We start from the raw sequence: 13484 nt of genomic DNA on the forward strand, positions 1-13484 counted from the left end.
TGCTGCTCGTGGCCATGCTCGCGTGGTTTAAATCCCAGTTTCTCGTCACCAATAATATGTCCTTACTATGCAGTACAAATGCACACAAGGCCCATACTAGAGAGAAGGTCACTCTGTGATCAGTAACCTTTATTAGCCAGCACTGAAGTGGAGAAGATGGGTGGAGCTTCCCTTTTTATACCTGAAAGTCCAGGTTAGGAGTGTCTCCCACAAGTTCACCACCTAGTGGTCAGTGTTTTCACGGTGTCCAACTTAGGTCAGTTTATACATGGATTACAATGATAGTTGAATACATGACATTTCCAATCCGCTGGGAACGCCCCAGAATCCACGTAATTTTGATAGATTACAACCAATGCATCCACTATCTCTTCAGCTACTTCTCTTAAGACCCTAGGATTTAGGGGACTTGTCTGTTTTTAGTTCCATTATTTTACCTATTATTAGTGATCGTGATTGTATTAAGTTTCTTCTCCCCCTCTAGCCCCTTGATTATCCACTATTGGGATGTTTTTACTATCTTCTACCATGAAGACCGATACAAAATATTTGTTCAACATTTCTGCCATTTCTCCATTATTAATTCCCCGGCCTCATCCTCCAACTCTGTCTTCATACCTTTGCAGTCTCCTTTATTTAAGCTTCGGACCCTGGTTTGAGAACCAACTTTCTACCCCTCCAACTGAATTTGAAATTCAACCATATTATGATCACTCATTCCTTGATGATCTTTTACAATGAGATCATTTTTAATCCTGCCTCATGACAACAGTACAGATCTAAGATAGCTTGCTCCCTGTTTGGTTCCGCAACGTTACTGTTCAAGGAAACTATCCCGGATACACTCTATGAACTCCTCCTCAAGGCTACCTTGGCCAATTTGCTTTGTCCAATCAATATGAAGGTTCACATCGCCCATGATTATTGCCGTTCCTTTCCTTTATTACAGGACAGAGGAAACAAGCACGAAAAAAAGAGTTAAACATTTTTTTTTAAAGCTCTTATTTCTTGATTTATACTCCGTCCAACAATATAGCTACTGTTAGGGGGCCTATAGACTATGCCCTTGTTCCCTTTATTATTTCTTATCTCCACCCAAACTGATTCAACATCTTGATCCTCTGAGCCAATATAGTTTCTCACTAACGCACTGATTCCATTCTTTATTAACAGTGCTACCCCACCTCCTTTTCCTGTGTCCTTCCGAATTGTCAAATGCCCCTGAATATTTAGTTCCCAGTTCTGGTCATCTTGCAACCACGTCTCTGTAATGGCTATCAGATCATACCCATTTGTATCTATTTGTGCCTTAACTCATCTATTTTGTTATGAATGCTACATGCATTCAGACAAAGAGCTTTAAAAACATTTTTTAAACCCTTTTTTCGTGCTTGTTTCCTCTGTCCTTCAAACTCACTTTCTGCATTTTTGCTTTCTCATTCCAGCTTTACTTCCCTCCCTAGTGAATCTTTTCTCAGGTTTGCATCCTCCTGCCATGTTCATTTAAACCCTCCCCAACAGCACTAGCAACCATCCCACCCCCCACCCCCCACCCCCAGCCCCGCTGCGAGGATATTGGTCCCGGCTCAGTTGAAGTGCAACATGTCTGGCTTGTACAGGTCCCATCTCCCCCAGAAGCGATCCCAATGCCTCAGGAATATAACATCCTCCCTCCTGCACCATCTCTCCAGCCCCGCATGCATCTGTCTGCTCTATTCTCCTATTTCTGTGCAGTCTCTCGGCATCAGTTGCATTCGAGGCAACCCAATTCTGCACAGGGTGCCTCAAGGGTCTAGCCTGTTTCAGGCATGAGACTTGGACGCATATAGTTTTGTCTATACCAGTATGGCAGGGGGTATACTTCTAACTAGTAATGAACATGCATCTGCCATATTGGAGGCATAGTCACCTATTAGCAGCCTGAAAAATGGACATTTTTAAACCAGTCAATTATAAGGAATGAATATTTAGTTTGGCTTATTAAGTATTTATTCTCACTTTTGGTCCTGTCATTTCCTTATTCTACATTATAATTTATTCTGTCTCTGCCTCGAAGGGACCCATGCTTTCTTTCACTAATTTCTTCTTTTTTACATATTTGTAAAAGCTCTTACAATCTGTTTTTATATTTCTTGCAATTTACTCTCATATTGTATTTTCTCCCTCTTTATCAATTTCTTGGTCATCCTTTGCTGATTTTTAAAACCCTCCCAATCCTCAGGCTTACTATTCTATCTGGCAACATTGTAAGCTTCTTCTGTTAATCTAATACGATCTTTAACTTCTCTAGTTAACCACGGCTGTACTACTTTCCTAGTTCCCTTGAGTTTTTATTCTTCAAGGGAACATATATTCTTTGAGAATTATTAATTATCAGCAGTTGGACCAGCTATGGGTTTGGAAACTCAGTTGGTGGATAAACAGAATGCCAAGATTGCAAACATTCTGAGGTTCAACGTGAGGGAGATGGAGCTGATGGCAAGGATACAAAGTTTGTAGCATGAGGCAAATATGATGATTTTGATCTTCCCAATGCTTATCTGGAGAAAGTTATGGCTCATCCAAGTAGTCTGATAGCAGTGAGGCAGTGGGGGAGGGGAGAGATATAGACCTGGCTGTCATTACCTTACTCGAGGAAGTGTCTGTGGAGGATTTTGCCGGGGGGCTGCATGCAAATGAGGAAGAGGTTGTTGTAGTGTACGAATAAAGAGTCTGACCAGATACTGTGAGCTCAAAGAAAAGTGTGACCGTAGTCTTTTATTGCAGGTCTCCAGAGTGCGTCTCCAGCCTGTGAGGCCTCTTTAAGTACAGGTGCTCCCAAGGGATTGTGGGATCCCTTGGGACTCCAGGGGCTGAGCCCTCTGGTGGTTAAACAAGGTATTTACAGGTTTACATATATAACAACACTCCCCCTCAATGTCAATAGTGTAACTACAATGTGAGTCGATCTGGGGCCTTTCTTTCCCTGGTTGATCGTCTCGGTGCAAATGCTGGTTTTGGTGAGTCATTTGTTGGGCCCTCGCTGGGCTGCTGCACAGCTGGTCTTGCTGGGCTGCTGCGCGTGATGGGTTCTGCTTCGTGGTCAACCGCTGTGTCGGTTGCCACTGGTGTGTGTGTTGGGGTAGGGTCTAATTTTGGTTGCTCTGGATAGTCCATGAATCAGAGTTTGGTTTGGTCCAAGTGTTTCCTGTAGATGAGTCCATTTGAAAGTTTGACCCGAAACACCCTACTCCCCTCTTTGGCCACGACAGTGCCGGGAAGCCACTTAGGACCTTGTCCATAGTTCAACACAAATACATAGAAAACATAGAAAATAGGTAGAGGAGTCGGCCATTCGGGTCATTAATCTCAATTTCGCATGACACATTTGCGCTATCATGATATGTACTTTGTTGAAGCCGCCTACTCTCTACTGTTCGTGTAGATTAGGATGGACTAATGAGAGCCTTGTCTTACGTGCCCTTTTCATGAGCAGTTCAGTGGATGGAATCCCAGTGAGCGAGTGGGGTGACGTGCAATAACTGAGCAGGACTCGGGATAGGCGAGTCTGCAGTGAGCCTTCAGTTACCCTCTTCAAGCTCTGCTTAATTGTTTGTACTGCTCTCTCTGCCTGACCATTGGATGCTGGTTTGAACGGGGCAGATGTGACATATTTAATTCTATTGCGGGTCATGAACTCTTTGAACTCAGCACTGGTGAAACACGGCCCGTTGTCACTCACAAGGACATCAGGCAGGCCGTGCATGGCAAACATTGCCCGCAGGCTTTCGGTGGTGGCAGCGGACGTGCTTGCCGACATTATCTCACATTTAATCCATTTGGAGTAAGCATCTACTAGGAACATTTTTCCCAAGAACGGGCCTGCATAGTCGACATGGACCCGAGACCATGGATTGGAGGGCCAAGACCATAAACTTACTGGCGCCTCCCTGGGTGCATGGCTTAACTGTGAACATGTGTTACATTTGTGCACGCAGGACTCTAAGTCCGCATCGATACCGGGCCACCACACGTGGGATCTGGCTATCACTTTCATCATTACAATGCCTGGGTGGGTACTGTGGAGATCACTAATGAAAATGTCCCTGCCCTTTTTTGGTACCACTACCTGATTACCCCACAGGAGGCAGTCTGCCTGTATAGACATTTCATCTTTGCGCCGCTGGTACGGCTTTATTTCTTCCTGCATTTCTAATGGGACACTGGACCAGCTCCCATGAAGCACACAGTTTTTTACTAAGGATAGTAAGGGGTCCTGGCTCGTCCAGGTTCCAATCTGTCGGGCGGTAACAGGTGATTGCTCACTCTCGAATGCTTCCATTACCATAACTAAATCTGCAGGCTGTGCCATTTTCACCCCCGTGGTGGGCAATGGCAGCCTACTGAGAGCATCGGCACAGTTTTCTGTGCCTGACCTATGGCGGATGGCATAGTTGTATGCAAACAATGTGAGCGCCCATCTCTGGATGCGGGCCAATGCATTCGTATTTATCCCCTTACTTTCAGAAAAGAGGGATATCAGTAGCTTATGGTCAGTTTCCAATTCAAATTTGAGCCCAAACAGATATTGATGCATTTTCTTTACCCCATAAACACACGCTAATGCTTCTTTTGCAATCATGCTGTACACCCTCTCAGCCTTAGACAGACTTCTGGATGCATAAGCAACCGGTTGCAATTTTCCAGATTCATTAGCTTGTTGCAATACACACCCTACACTACACAGAAACATAGAAACCTAGAAAATAGGTGCAGGAGTAGGCCATTTGGCCCTTCGAGCCTGCACCGCCATTCAATGAGTTCATGGCTAAACATGCAACTTCAGTACCCAATTCCTGCTTTCTCGCCATACCCCTTGATCCCCCTAGTAGTAAGGACTACATCTAACTCCTTTTTAAATATATTTAGTGAATTGGCCTCAACAACTTTCTGTGGTAGAGAATTTCACAGGTTCACCACTCTCTGGGTGAAGACGTTTCTCCTCATCTCGGTCCTAAATGGCTTACCCCTTAACTTTAGACTGTGACCCCTGGTTCTGGACTTCCCCAACATTGGGAAAATTCTTCCTGCATCTAATCTGTCTAAACCCGAGAGAATTTTTAACATTTCTATGAGGTCCCCTCTCATTCTTCTGAACTCCAGTGAATACAAGCCCAGTTGATCCAATCTTTCTTGATATATCAGTCCCGCCATCCCGGGAATCAGTCTGGTGAACCTTCGCTGCACTCCCTCAATAGCAAGAATGCCCTTCCTCAAGTTAGGAGACCAAAACTATACACAATACTCCAGGTGTGGCCTCACCAAGGCCTTGTACAACTGTAGCAATACCTCCCTGCCCCTGTACTCTCATCCCCTCGCTATGAAGGCCAACATGCCATTTGCTTTCTTAACTGCCTGCTGTACCTGCATGCCAACCTTCAATGACTGATGTACCATGACACCCAGGTCTCGTTGCACCTCCCCTTTTCCTAATCTGTCACCATTCAGATAATAGTCTGTCTCTCTGTTTTTACCACCAAAGTGGATAACCTCACATTTATCCACATTATACTTCATCTGCCATACATTTGCCCACTCACCTAACCTATCCAAGTCACTCTGCAGCCTCATAGCATCCTCCTCGCAGCTCACACTGCCACCCAACTTAGTGTCATCCGCAAATTTGGAGATACTACATTTAATCCCCTCGTCTAAATCACTAATGTACAATGTAAACAGCTGGGGCCCCAGCACAGAACCTTGCGGTACCCTACTAGTCACTGCCTGCCATTCTGAAAAGTACCCATTTACTCCTACTCTTTGCTTCCTGTCTGACAACCAGTTCTCAATCAATGTCAGCACACTACCCCCAATCCCATGTGCTTTAACTTTGCACATTAATCTCTTGTGTGGGACCTTGTCAAAAGCCTTCTGAAAGTTCAAATACACCACATCAACTGGTTCTCCCTTGTCCACTCTACTGGAAACATCCTCAAAAAATTCCAGAAGATTTGTCAAGCATGATTTCCCTTTCACAAATCCATGCTGACTTGGACCTATCATGTCACCTCTTTCCAAATGCGCTGATATGACATCCTTAATAATTGATTCCATCATTTTACCCACTACCGATGTCAGGCTGACCGGTCTATAATTCCCTGTTTTCTCTCCCTCCTTTTTTAAAAAGTGGGGTTACATTGGCTACCCTCCACTCCATAGGAACTGATCCAGAGTCTATGGAATGTTGGAAAATGACTGTCAATGCATCCGCTACTTCCAAGGCCACCTCCTTAAGTACTCTGGGATGCAGACCATCAGGCCCTGGGGATTTATTTGCCTGCAATCCCATCATTTTCCCCAACGCAATTTCCCGACTAATAAGGATTTCCCTCAGTTCCTCCTTCTTACTAGACCCTCTGATCCCTTTTATATCCGGAAGGTTGTTTGTGTCCTCCTTAGTGAATACCGAACCAAAGTACTTGTTTTATTGGTCTGCCATTTCTTTGTTCCCCATTATGTCTTCCCCTGATTCTGACTGCAGGGGACCTACGTTTGTCTTTACTAACCTTTTTCTCTTTACATATCTTTAGAAGCTTTTGCAGTCCGTTTTAATGTTCCCTGCAAGCTTCCTCTTGTACTCTATTTTCCCTGCCCTAATCAAACCCTTTGTCCTCCTCTGCTGAGTTCTAAATTTCTCCCAGTCTCCGGGTTCGCTGCTATTTCTGGCCAATTTGTATGCCACTTCCTTGGCTTTAATACTATCCCTGATTTCCCTTGATAGCCACGGTTGAGCCACCTTCCCTTTTTTATTTTTACGCCAGACAGGGATGTACAATTGTTGTAGTTCATCCATGCGGTCTCTAAATGTCTGCCATTGCCCATCCACTGTCAACCCCTTAAGTATCATTCACCAATCTATCCTAGCCAATTCATGCCTCATACCTTCAAAGTTACCCTTCTTTAAGTTCTGGGCCATGGTCTCTGAATTAACTGTTTCATTCTCCATCCTAATGTAGAATTCCACCATATTATGGTCACTCGTCCCGAAGGGGCCTCGCACAACATGATTACTAATTAATCCTGTATGACGACACATCACATGCTAGTACAATACGCTTACATGGATCATACAACACAAGCAATTTGTTTGAGCATAACAGTTTTCCAGCTTTTACAAAGGCATTTTCTTGGCTTTTACCCCATACCCATTCGTCTCCTTTATGCAGTAAAACATGCAGTGGTTCTAACAGTGTGCTGAGACTCGGTAAGAAGTTACCAAAGTAGTTCAGGAGTCTCGAAATGACTGCAGCTTCGTCACATTCTGTGGACTCGGTGCGTTCTTGATGCCTCCGTCTTCGAATCGGTGGGCCTGATGCCGTCCACCGTGATTCTTCTCCCCAGGAACTCCACTTCAGGCGCCAGGAAAACGCACCGAGTGTTTTAACCTGAGCCCCACGTGATTAAGCCGACTAAGAACCTCCTCCAGGTTCTGCAGATGCTCCACTGTGTCCTGACCTGTAACCAAGATGTCGTCCTGGAAGACCACGTGGGACCAACTTCAGTAAGCTTTCCATGTTTCTGTGGAATATCGCTGCTGCTGATCAAATCTCAAAAGGGCATCTGTTGTAAATGAAGAGACCTTTGTGCATGTTGATGCAGGTGAGGCTCTTCGATGATTCCTCCAGCTTCTGCATCATGTACGCCGAGGTCAAGTCCAGCTTCATGAACGTCTTTCCTCCCGCCAATATTGGTAGTGGCTATTGATCCTGCAGGGAGAAACGATTGATAGTTACTTTGTAATTACCACAGATTCTGATGGTGCCGTCTCCCTTGAGGACTGGAACAATCGGACTGGCTCTCTCATTGAATTCGATTGGCGAAATGATGCCCTCTTGTTGCTGCCGGTGCAGCTCAATCTCCACCCTCTCTCTCATCATGTACGGTACTGCTCTCACCTTGTGATGGATGGGTCGCGCCCCGGAATTAGGTGGATCTGCACTGCTGCTTCTTGGAACTTCCCGATGCCTGGTTCGAACATCGAGGGGAACTTGTTCAGGACCTGGGCACACGAAGTGTCGTCGACGGGTGAGAGCGCTCGGACATCGTCCCAGTTCCAGCGTATGTTCCCCAGCCATCAGCATAGGCCCATCACCCCGTACCACCCAGAGTGGTCACTTGTGCATCGTTCCATCGTAGGAGACCTTTACAATAGTACTGCCAATTACGGGAATCAGTTCCTTCGTGTAAGTTCTCAGTTTAGTGCGAATGGGAGTCAGGACTGGCCTTGAGGCCTTGCTGCATCACAATTTATCCAAAGTCTTTTTGCTCATAATGGACTGGCTCGCGCCTGTGTCTAGCACCACTGACACCAGGAGTCCATTTAATTCAACCTTCAGCATTATCGGGGGACACTTGGTGGTAAATATGTGCACCCCATATACCTCTGCCTCCTTGGTCTGAGGCTCTTGTTCGCCATGGATTTGGCCTCCTCTGCAACATGGTGGTTTGCAGGATTATCAGTGTTTGCAGCTCGCCTGCACATACGTTGGAGATGTCCCATTGTTCCACAGCCCTTGCAAACATATCCTTTGAAGCGGCATGAATGGAAACAATGATCACCCCCGCAACACCAACAATGTGTTAATGGCCTAGCATTCGTCACTCTTAATGATGGACTCTGAGACATCTGTGGACGTGCAGCTGCAGGCATGTGAGGCCTGCCGTATACGTTATGATTCGAAAACAACATTACTTTGTTCATAGTACTTGTAGCAGCACTCGTGTTCTGAGAGACTTGCTTAGTATTGTCACTGGTGGCGATGAATGCCTGGGCTATCACTATGGCTTTACTCAAGATTGGGGGCTCTACAGTCAAAAGATTGCGAAGTATTACTTCATAGCCAATGCCAAGTACAAAGAAGTCCCTGAGCATGTGCTCCAAATGTCCTTCAAATTCGCAATGTCCTGCAAGGCGTCTTAGCTCGGCGACATAACTCGCCACTTCCCTGGCCTTCAGATCTCTTGCACGTGTCGAACCGGTACCTTGCCATCAGAACGCTTTCCTTCGGATTAAGATGCTCCCGGACCAGTGTGCACAAATCATCATACGATTTCTCTGTGTGTTTCGCTGGAGCAAGCAGATTTTTCACGAGGCCATACATTGGTGCCCCGCAAACTGTGACGAGAATCGCCCTTCGTTTGGCAGCGTTCGCTTCTCCTTCCAGCTCATTGGCCACGAAGTATTGGTCAAGTCGCTCCACGAATGTTTCCCAATCATCTCCCTCTGAAAATTTCTCCAGGTTGCCCACTGTTTTCTGCATCGCTGCGGTAGGGTTCGTCATCTGTATCTCATCGCCAGTTGTAGTGTATGAATAAAGAGTCTGACCAGATACTGTGCGCTCAAAGTAAAATGTGACCGTAGTCTTTTATTATAGCCTATGAGGCCTCCTTAAGTACAGGTGCTCCCAAGAGATTGTCTGATCTCTTGGGACTCCAGGGGATGAGCCTCTGGCGGTTAAACAAGGTATTTACAGGTTTACATATATAACAGTTGTGACCAAGGATGGATCGTTCGGGAACTTCTGAGGTGATGGTACGTGGTTGAGTACAGAAGCCTTTACTATAAATGATCTGGCTACGGTTGGCTAGGTAAGATTGGAACCAAGTAAGGGCAGTCCCACTGATCTGATCAATGGGGGGCGTCATGCTTTTATCTCCATAGAAGATGTGAGATGTAAGAAACTCTGTTCAAATTAGAGTCATGCAGCATTAGGAAGCAAATACTTAATTTTCAATAGCACATGGCAACCGGGGCAGTGCATCACTGCATTAGAGCTTATAAAAACTTCTCCAAATAATATGTACATGGAGCTCCTATTTATATTTGGTTAGCAGGTGGAGATAAGAAATAATAAGGGAAATAAGTAACTGATGGGAGTAGCCTATAGGCCCCCTAACAGTAGCTACATTGTAGCACAGAATATAAATCAAGAAATAATAGAGGCTTGTAAGAAAGCAATAATCATAGGTGATTTTAATCTTCATATTGATTGGACAAATCAATTTGGCAAATGTAGCCTTGAGGAGGAGTTCATAGAGTGTAGTCGCGATGGTTTCTTAGAACAATATGTTGTGTAACCAACCAGAGAGCAGACTATTTTAGATCTGGTAATGTGCAATGAGACTGGATTAATTAATGATCTCATAGTGAAGGATCCTCTTGGGAAGAGTAATCATAGCATGGTAGAATTTCAAATTCAGTTTGAAGGTGAGAAAGCTAGGTCTCAAACGAGTGTGCTGAACTTAAATGAAGGCAGAGTTGGCTGACATAGACTGGGAAAATAGATTAAAAGATAAGACGGTAGATGAGCAGTGGCAAATATTTAAGGAGATATCTCATAATTCTCAGCAAAGATATATTCCAGTGAAAAAGAAAGACTCTAAGAGAAGGATGAACCATCGTGGCTAACTAAGGAAGTAAAGGATGGTATCAAATTGAAAACAAAGGCATACAATGTTGCGAAGAATAGTGGAAGGCCAGAGGATTGGGACATTTTTAGAAACCAGCAAAGAATGACTAAAAAAAAATAAAGAGAGGGAAGGTTGTTTATGAGAGCAAACTAGCAAGAAATATAAAAACAGACAGTAAGAACTTCTACAAGAATATAGAACTGAAGAGAGTAGCTAAAGTAAACGTTGGTCCCTTAGAGGATGAGACTGAGGAATTATAAGGAAACATTGAAACGGCAGAGACTTTGAACAAATATTTTGTGTCGGTCTTCATGTTAGAAGACACTAAAAAAGCATCCCAATAATTAGTAATCAAGGGGCTATTGGGAGGGGGAACTTAAAACAATCACTATCACTGGAGAAAAAGTACTAAGCAAAGAAATGGGACTAAAGGTGGACAAGTCCCCTGGACCTGATGGCCTGCATTCTAGGGTCTTAAAAGAAGTGGCTGCAGAGATAGTGGATGCATTGGTTGTAATCTACCAAAATTCCCTGCATTCTGGAGACGTCCCAGCAGATTGGAAAACAGCAAATGTAATGCCCCTATTTAAGAAAGGAGGGAGATGGAAAGCAGGCAACTATAATCCAGTTAGCCTAACATCTGTCATTAGGAAAATGTTGGAGTCCATTATTAAGGAAGTCATCGCAGGACATTTAAAATAATCATAATACAGTCAAGCAACATCAGCATGGTTTTCTGAAAGGGAAATCATGTTTGACAAATTTGCTGGAGTTCTTTGAGGATGTAACGAGCAGGATGGATAAAGGGGAACCAGTAGATGTCGTGTATTTGGATTTCCAGAAAGCATTCGACAAGGTGCCACATAAAAGGTTACTGCACAAGATAAGAGTTCATGGGGTTGGGGTAATATATTATCATGGATAGAGGATTGGCTAGCTAACAGAAAACAAGAGTCGGGATAAATGGGTCATTTTCAGGTTGGCAGACGGTAACTAGTGGGCTGCCACAGGGATCAATGCTGGGGCCTCAACTATTTACAATCTATATTAATGACTTGGATGAAGGAACCGAGTGTAATGTAGCCAAGTTTGCTGAAGATACAAAGATGGGTGAGAAAGTAAATTGTGAGGAGGGCACAAATAATCTGCAAAGGGATATAGTTAGGCTAAGTGAGTGGGCAAAAATTTGGCAGATGCAGTATAATGTGGGGAAATGTGAGGTTATCCATTTTGGTAAGAAAAATAAAAAAGCAAATTATTATTTAAATGGGGCGAGATTACAAAATGCTGAGGTACAGAGGGATCTGGGGGTCCTTGTACATGAAACACAAAAAGTTAGCATGCAGGTACAGTAAGTAATTCGGGTCCCAAATTTCCCCAGCCGCCTTGAGCAGCGTAGTTAGCCGTGGTACACCGACTTGGTGGGGTAAAAAACACGCTGAAAATTTACCTTTTAATTTGGCTGTTCCTTCATCGTTCTGGTCCCGTGGCGTGGCGCTGCAGAGCCTGCGGGGGGCGGAGCTTCGGCCGCGTTTGCTCAGTGCAGCTGGCAGGGGGGCAGGGCTTGGGCCCAGCGTCTCCGAGTGCCGACAGGGGGACGCATGTCCATTTCAATGTGCGCACATACGCACAGTGCGTTTCAGCATGCTGCACAACGCAGCAGGAAGCTTGGCAATCGGCCAATTAAAGGGAGAGCGACCTCAGTGCCTCAGCAGCATTGGCAATGGACCATATATAAAGTTAAGCTGTGAATAGTGATGTTTGGGTGGCTAAGGGAGTGGAAAGGAGTGCTGCATAGGTGGAAGAAAGGTGAGAACTGTGATTTTTCAAGATAACCTGAGTGTAAGTCCAATACACCAATGGCGCAACGGCATGCTAGAAGAACAAAGGATTTCCTCCATGAGGAAGTGGAGAAACTAGTCACTGTCATTGAGGACAAATGGCTGGAGCTGGATATCCACAAGAGTGGTCCCACAAAAGTTCCACCCAAAGAAATGAGAAGACAATGAAACATAGTTGCAGAAGAATACTCCGCAATGGTGAATACCGTAAGATCTGGAAGCCAGTGCAAAAAGAAATTGATCAAGTAGTTAGTGTAAGTAATATCTTCATCTTTAAATGGAATTGCAATTGTAAATATGACCATCTGTATATGTCCCACCTATCAGAAGCTCACCATGTGTAAAAAGTTATATTTTCTTCTTTGCAGAAGAAATTGCCCACAACAAAAGGGAAAGACTTAGAACAGGAGGAGGGCCACCAAATCTGCACCAACTGTCACCCCTGGAACAGAGAGTTGCTGCCTTGCTGAGTCGCACCTGCAGAAAAAGAATCAGCTCTGCACAAGCTGAACCCACATGCGAAGGTGGGGGTGAGTCATTAAAATGCATCATCGCCCTTCAAATCAACCTGCTGACTGGCCTGCTACGTGTGAGCCTACTCATACCACCCATCTTGCCCCCTCCTGTGCTCCTAACCATTTGACTGTTCTGTTGTATTTTGCAGAAGAAGAAGACAATCCTGAACATTCTGAAGATCCACCAGAAGATTCAGATGCGTGCACTCCAGACCCAGGCGGGTGGGGGGAAGAGGGTCCATGGAAATGTGTTCACGGGAGAATGCTGATCGTGATATGGATCAGTCCATAATACAGGCCATCACACTGCCAGAAACCTTCATGAGCTCCGCGACGACATTCCATGGTTTCACATCTTCCAAGATTGCAGGTCCCAGTGGCGGTGGTGAAATGCATGTTTGAACACCCAGTGCCCCACCGTCCCAGCCTGCGCCTCGCACTGGAGGGGTGCCACTAGGCAGACCCACGAGGGGAAGGAGAAGCCGACCAGTCTCTCTTGAGATGCAGCCTTCATCAGATGTACATCAGGTTATGTCATTGGGTGAGGAGACCAATGCCTTTACAAGATCACTCGTGACGACCGTCAGTGGGGTGCGTGATGAGGTAGCGACACTGTCGGGTGAAATTTCAGCACTGAGACGGGAACTGAGGTCAGGCATATCAGACGGTGTGCAAATGA

At 45.1% G+C, this 13484-nt stretch overlaps 1 long non-coding RNA gene across 1 annotated transcript in view; it reads left to right on the forward strand.

The window, feature by feature from the left end:
- LOC139229828 (uncharacterized) overlaps positions 1-12814 on the forward strand; it is a 41572-nt gene extending 28758 nt beyond the window's left edge. The window contains exon 3 of the long non-coding RNA XR_011587817.1: positions 12659-12814. This is a non-coding gene — a long non-coding RNA (uncharacterized lncRNA). The remainder of the gene's footprint in view (positions 1-12658) is intronic.
- Positions 12815-13484: the final 670 nt, after the last annotated feature.

Source organism: Pristiophorus japonicus, chromosome 2 (assembly GCF_044704955.1).
Source record: "Pristiophorus japonicus isolate sPriJap1 chromosome 2, sPriJap1.hap1, whole genome shotgun sequence".
In the NCBI taxonomy this organism is placed as follows: domain Eukaryota; kingdom Metazoa; phylum Chordata; class Chondrichthyes; family Pristiophoridae; genus Pristiophorus; species Pristiophorus japonicus.